The sequence below is a fragment of the Poeciliopsis prolifica genome, unplaced genomic scaffold (genome assembly GCF_027474105.1).
Source record: "Poeciliopsis prolifica strain line A6 unplaced genomic scaffold, Auburn_PproV2 SCAFFOLD019, whole genome shotgun sequence".
Lineage (NCBI taxonomy): Eukaryota > Metazoa > Chordata > Actinopteri > Cyprinodontiformes > Poeciliidae > Poeciliopsis > Poeciliopsis prolifica.
Window position 1 is genome coordinate 4,346,678 of NW_026562394.1, and position 7,611 is coordinate 4,354,288.

Sequence of the window (7,611 nt, forward strand, 5' to 3'; positions counted from 1 at the left end):
GTTCTTTGATAACAGAGTGAGGTGTTTCACTATGGGAATCGCCTCAGCGTGACCCAACTACGGAAGCTCCAATGACATCACGTCTGTCCATGACAGACAGGTTGAGCCGTGACTGTGGCTCCACCCACCATCCAATATCACGGCCAACCTATCCCTCTCAACTCATTCTAAGCAGGTTTCTTTCCGTGCCCATGCATGAAGGGATGTGTTGGTGAAACACCTCACTCTGTTATCAAAGAACCAGGGATTACGTTAAGTAACCCAACGTTCTTTTTCTAACTTCGCTCGGTGTTTCACTATGGGAGATATGGCCAACTCCCGAATTGCATGCTGACCCCGAAGCCGTGCTTGGCAACAATTCATACAATCCAGGACTCAGGTGGAGCCTGATGAGCCAACCTCAAGTACCATGTGCGCCAAAGATGACTGGGCCACATCCAGCCTGTAAAACCTCACAAACGTGTGCGGTGTAGCCCAACTGGCTGCCGCACAGATGTCCTGAACAGACACACCGCGGAACAAAGCCCAAGAGGTGGCCATGCTTCTGGTAGAATGGGCCCTCAGCCCTTCAGGGGGTTCTGACCCTGTGCATCTATATGCCAGAGATATAGTCTCCACAATCCAGTGCGCTAACCTGTGGCGAGAGATAGGTTTGCCCTTATGAGAAGTGGCCCAAGACACAAAAAGGTGATCAGCTCTTCTAAAGTCAGCTGTCCTGTCAACATAAGCCCTCAAAGTTCTCACGGGACATAAGCAATTAAGCCTCTTCTCTCCTTCTGAAGAAAAAGGAGGCGGATGGAATGCCAGCAGTTCCACCATTGAACACCGGTATGATGTTTCCATCACCTTGGGCACAAAAGCAGGATTGGGTCTCAAGCATACTTTGGAGAACCCCGGTGCCCACTGTAGACAAGTAGGACTAACAGATAGTGCGTGTAACTCGCCTACTCTCTTAGCAGTAGTTAAAGCTAAGAGCAGTGCAGTTTTCAATGTAAGAAATTTCATACCAATACCCTCCAAAGGCTCAAAGGGATGATGGCAAAGGGCCTCCAGTACCAGAGTGAGGTCCCATAATGGCATGAAACACCTAGAGGTGGGCAGCTTTCGTCGTGCCACCTTCATGAAACGGCACACCAAGGGGTGCTGCCCAACAGGTTTATCACCAAATCCCACATGACAAGCCGAGATTGCAGCTAAATAAACCTTAATAGTTGAAAAGGCCTTGCCCTTTTCCAACAAGCTCTGTAGAAAACAGAGAACCTCCACCACCGAACACTGAAAAGGAATAGCCTGTTTCTCCACACACCACTCCTCAAAAATTCGCCATTTACCACTGTAAAGTGAGCGAGTTGACGGAGCCCTTGAATTCTGGATGGTGTCGATGACCTCTGGAGGGAGACCTGTTGCATTTAGGTTCCACCTTTCACAGGCCAGGCCCAGAGAGCCAGACGATCTGGATGAGGATGATAAATCTCTCCCTGAGCTTGAGACAGAAGGTCCCTGCGAATGGGGAGGGGCCATGGTTGTGCTGACAGAACTTGAATTATTTCTGCCACCCAGGGCTTCGATGGCCACCATGGGGCCACCAGAATTAAGGACAGGCCCTGTTCCCTCACTCTGACTAGAGTTGGGGATATCAGACTCAGAGGCGGGAACGCATAGAGCAACACATCCGGCCACGAGTGAGCCAGCGCGTCCACGCCCAGTGGTGCGTCTTGGTCCGTCAGGGAGAAAAACAGTGGGCAATGAGCGTTTTCCCCTGAGGCGAAGAGATCTACGGCAGCCCGTCCGTATCTCTGCCAGATCTGCTCCACCACTTGAGGTTGCAGTTTCCACTCTCCGTAAAGGGGGTTGCCTCTGGATAACAGATCGGCCCCTCTGTTCAGAATTCCTGGTACGTGTGTTGCACGAACAGATAGAAATTTGGTGCTGCTCCACAGAATTATTTCCCTGGCCAGTCTGTGTAGCTGAATGGATCGGGTCCCGCCCTGACGGTTGATGTACGCCACCACTGTGGAGTTGTCCGTCTTTACCAAGACGTGGCGACCAACCATCAAAGGCATGAAGTGCTTCAAAGCGAGGAATACGGCATGTAGTTCCAACATGTTGATGTGGAGCCGTGCCATTTTTACCACCATACACCGTTCACAGCTCTGCCCATCATAGTTGCACCCCAGCCCGTCATAGACGCATCCATCGTCAGGGTAACCCTGGATGATACTGCACCCAGGGGCACGCCCACCGCGAAGACCGCTGGGTCTCCCCATGGTCGGAGAGCCGCCACGCATGCGGGTGTTATTCTCACCCTGCGGAACAGATGACGGCGGGGACATAGACGTAGTGAAGCGACCCACCGCTGAAAATCCCTCATCCGTAGCAGTCCCAGATGGACAACGGAAATTACTGACGCCATGAGGCCGAGGAGCCGAAGGCAAAGTCTGAATGGAACGACTTTCCCCAGCTGGAAATGGGCCATGCACTGAGCAAATGACAGGGTTCTCCCCTCCGATAACGTAACGCGATAGGAGAGGGAGTTTAATTTGAGACCCAAATACTCCGTGCATTGCACGGGAATTAAACGACTCTTCGTCTGGTTTATTCTGAACCCCAGATTGATGAGGTGGGTTAAGACCACCCGAGAGTCGCTGATTGCCTGATCTCTCGATCGAGAGAAATTAGGTAATCGTCTATGTACGAAAAAATTCTGATGCCGCTGGACCTCAGTGGAGACAGCGCCGCCTCCACACACCTGCTGAACACCCTCAGGGCTAATGACAGCCCGAACGGGACAGTTTGATACTCGTAGGCTGTGCCCTGATAAGCAAACCTGAGAAACTTTCTGTGTGGGGGGTAAACGGATATGTGAAAATACGCATCGGAGAGGTCTATGGTCACAAACCAATCCTCCGGCAGAATGGAGCGACATAGCGTCTTGTGTGTTAACATTCTGAACGTATACTTGCGTAAGTGTTTGTTTAACACACGCAGGTCCAGTATGGGCCGTAATGACACGCCGTCTTTCTTTGGAATGAGAAAATAGCGCGAGTAGAAGCCTTGATGAACCTCTTCTGCCGGCACCACTCTGATTGCTTGTTTGACTAACAGGATGCAATCTCGTCCTTCAGGACGTGTGCTGAATCTCCGTTGGCCACTGAAGCGAGCACTCCGTTGAATTTTGGAGGTCTCACAGCGAACTGCAGTCTGTACCCCCTGGAAATGGTCGTCAAAACCCATGGGGAGGCTGCGCATGCGCGCCACTCCCCTGCCTGAGCAGAGAGGCGGCCCGCCATGTTGGATGACGTCATCCCCTCTGCACTGCTCGGCTCTGCTCTCATGCAGAGAGCGCCAGCACCCTCTGTTGGGTACAGAGGCCTGCTGTCTGAAAACCCTCTCTTCCGATGAAGAAGACATGGAAAAAAGACAGGGGCTAGGTGGCCCGCTTCTTTTTCCCCTCCCCGGGTAAGATGGACGATTTTTTGCAGCGGCCGCTGCAAAAGACTGCTTACCCCATGGCTTTGGGTTGTCAGATTTATTTTGCTGGGGAGGTTGTGTGGCAGGCCTTCTTGGAGCCTTAGATCCACCCTGCCGTCCTCTCACTGCAGCAGCTGCAAAGCCAGGCCTTGGTCCTGGTGGGGGGTTTGACTAGGTTTACGAGGCAAACAGAGGTTGAAAGCCTCTCCCTCCTGTTTTCTGAGAGTACTTATTTCCCTCATTTTCTCCAGGGAGGGACCAAATAGACCTTTTGAAGGGTCATAGGTCGAATCCATAATTTCAGCCTTTTGGGCGTCACTTAGGCCTGACAGGTTTAGCCATAAGGCCCTCTCCCCTGAGACTGCCAGTCCCATGACACGACCACAACCTTGAACGGCACCTCTGGAGGAGCGTAGGATAAGATCATTCACCACACATATCTCATCCCAAAGGGTGGGGTTTGGTGTCCCCGAGTCCAGCTGACGACCCATCTCCTCCAAGATTTCACCCTGATAGGCTGACAACAATGTAACTGCATTGAGTGAGCACACTGATTGCCCCGCGTATTTGTACATTCGCTGGTAAATAGATGCAGTTAGGCGATCTATTTTACCTGGAAGCGAGATGCTGGAAGATGCTGACACAGATCTGCGGTTAGGGTGAAGATGGTAAGCCACTGAAGGCTCCACTGTTGGGGGTTCGGCCAGCCCCAACTCACCCATGCCCTGTATCTCCAGCTTAGAGAAGCCCTTAGTGGGGAGCTTGCTCTTAAATGGACTACACCAGAAGCGGCTCATTTCCCTCATGCAAGCCGGAACAGCTGGCAAAAGCTGTTTCGCAGATGGCAAGACTGGTGCCAGTCTTTTCCCATCATACAGGTCGCGTTCTGTACCGCCTGCATCCTGGGCTGCTGGCCAAGGGATGTTCAGCTTCAAAGCAGCCCGTCTACACACATCATACAGGTCACTGTCCACAGGGGAGGCAATTTCCGCTCCGCTGGGCGGCCTGGACAGGTGAGCCGGGAAGACGTCATCTTCCTCTTCCTCCATGTCTTCCAGATCAAGGAGGTCAGAGTTTGCGTCACCCTCAGTATCCTCCAAGCCCGTTTCGAGATCCCCGCTCCCCATGAGACCCTCAAACAGAGGGGGCATGGGCGAGGACTCTTCCTCCATCATGTCCGCCCAGCTCTTTTTTGAGGCTCGCGGTTGATGGTCTTCACCTGCTGCAACAGCTGAAGGTGATGAGAGGCACGGGTCCTGGCTGTTAGCAACAGCTACCCTAAGCCGTCTTGCCAGGATTTTTTCTGGCATCGACGAACAGTGCTGGCACCCGTGAGGGTCAGCCAACGACGCCTGAGCGTGTTTAGCGCCCATACAAGCGATGCACATAGGGTGTGGGTCCCTGCCCGAAATGACGGCCCCGCATGACGCTGGGCACGGGCGGGATACAGCCTCTTTAACCGTCGGTTCCGACCCTTTGGTGGGGGCGGGAGCCGTAGCCATGCTGAAAGCTTATTATAGCTCGTCTTAACACGTTAGCTATAAGGCTTTAGATAAAGTCCGCTCGCCGCGACACGTTAGCTGAACTTTACCAATGCTAGCGATGTACCGCTATGCAGCAACCAAGCTCGCCTTTACGCGTTAGCTTAGCCAACACAAACGTTAGTTCCTCTATTAATTAAAACAGAGCAGCTATTAAAGCAGCCCGCCTTTACGCGAGCTGCTTCAAACGCCTGTGTAACTTGCTTCTTATCGAAGCACCTACCCAGCACCGTCCAGGACTGTCCTGGTACTGCGTTCAGCGGCGTCTTACGGAACGCCCACGAACCGTTAAGCAGAGCCAAGCTAGCCTGAATGTGCTGAGGGAGCTTTGCTGTAGTTCTTCACAAAGAAGCGAGAATGAGTTGAGAGGGATAGGTTGGCCGTGATATTGGGGTGGGTGGAGCCACAGTCACGGCTCAACCTGTCTGTCATGGACAGACGTGATGTCATTGGAGCTTCCGTAGTTGGGTCACGCTGAGGCGATTCCCATAGTGAAACACCGAGCGAAGTTAGAAAAAGAACTGTTCTCTTCATCATTCCTCTGCTGTTGACCAGCTATTTGCACACTTTAATGCATGATTAAGCGGATGGGATGTACTGTGTTATGCATTGCTCTGTTCAGTGGCCTCTGCTGAGGACAAAAACACGCTAAGACAAGACCAGGACCGGTTTGAATTCTGATTCGAGAATGAGAGCAGTTTTGGATTCATTTGTCATTATAAGAGTATTTTTTGCATTGCTTTGCTCTTTTGCACAGGAGGCAGCATAGTTTAGCCTTTTAAATCAAAATGTTTTCAGGGAGACAGTTCAATACGAAAGACTGAGCATGCACATGCAAATTAAATGTGTTCAATGGCACAAAAACCAAATCTCACATTGGTGAGTAAGCAGAGCTATTTCATGTCTAGTCCAGCTCAATATAGGAAGACAGTGGAGTGACATGCTCAAGTTTCCTTTAGGATCCATGTTGTGCAATCAATTGTTTGTTGATGTTTCTTAAAAGAGTGGATTACATTAATATATTCTTGAGGAGATTAAATGATAGACTGTTGTTTTCTTGCATCGGGTAAAGAGAGTAACAGACAGAGTTTGAGATGTTCTCTAGAAATGCAGAGGTGTTTCATGAGTATTTCAAATGTGGGTTTGGTGTTGTGGGTGATGTCTGTTCCTTGTCCAACTTTTTCTGCCATATGTTTTCCTTCTACTCAACTTTCTTTTTATGTGCTTGGATGCCTCCCTCTGTGAACGGCAAGATTTTGTAAAGATAACTTGTTGCAAATGGTCATTTTGTGGCTCACGCCCCTTGCAGAAATATGCAGTTTCTCAAACCCTTTGAGAAACTGAATTTTGAGTTTTCGCAAACTGTAAAAAATCACTTGGAAAACCTCAAATCTGTGTAGTTGATCTATATAGTAAATTAATATTCTGTTTGTGTTACATTATGTTGTTTGAGTTGTTTATGGGTTTGTTCTGTATTCCTTCATTTCTTTTCATCAGGTCTGCCTTGATTCTGTTTTTACTTTATTTCAGTCCTAGTGATTCCAGCTTGTTTATGTCTTGTCTGGTTTTTTGTTTTTTTTAATGTTAATCTTAATTTCCTAGACCCACCTTTGTCACTCTCTCTCTCTCCTCTGCATGCCGGCTGCTCTCTCCACCCACACCTGTTAATCAATTATCCTGCTCCATTTCTCCAGCATCTACACTCCCGGTATTTATTCACTTCTCTCTCTTTCCTTCTGGTTCATTTTCTTTTGATTAATCCCATTACATCCCCATCAGTATCCTGACATTCTTCTTTCCCCCCCCCCATTGGATTTATAATTTTTGTTCTACTCTGGCTCCCTGGGTTCTCTGTGATTTTTTTTGTGGTTCATTATTTTTTCATTAACTCTAGTAGACTATTCACCATCTCATCTTCCTGCATTTTAATCTGCTAACAAACTCATCATGACAGTTTGACACTGAATTAAAGAGAAACTTTTTGAGAGGACCATTTGTGGATATGTTTTTATCAGCCTGTCGAAAAGGAAGCACCGTTTCATAAAACTGCTGCAACAGTGGAAAATAGGATTCAGCCACTACTCAACGTTCACCTCATTAGTGCATCTTTAGGAGCTGGACACTCAGAGCCGAAGCTTCAGCGCTGCAGCAGAGAACCCAGCCCAGCTCACCATGTGTCAAACGTTCAGCACAAATCAATGTGGACTTTAATGTTCTCTGTGTGACACCAGGGAGCGACAGGAGATATAGTCCAGGGCTTCTGCTCTTGACTGGTGTAGTCTCTCGGCTGCTTAACATCATTACTGGCCTCCTGTCGCCACAGCAACCGGCCTGGTCACATCCTCAGCGAAGCGTCAGCGTTTGAGCTCGGTTTGTTTGCATGCGTGTGTGTGCTTTAAATTGTGTCGGCTGGCCTTCATGTTCCAAACGTATTCAGTCCGGGGTTTCTGTGTGTCAGTGTGTGTGGCTTGTAGGGAATAAATAAACATCACTTTCATTACTTTACATAATATCCGACACTCCATTTTATTAGCACTCCTCCACATCACCTTTGTTCCTCTTCCTCTGGTCCCTCGCCGCCGTCGGAGCGTCCCCAGGA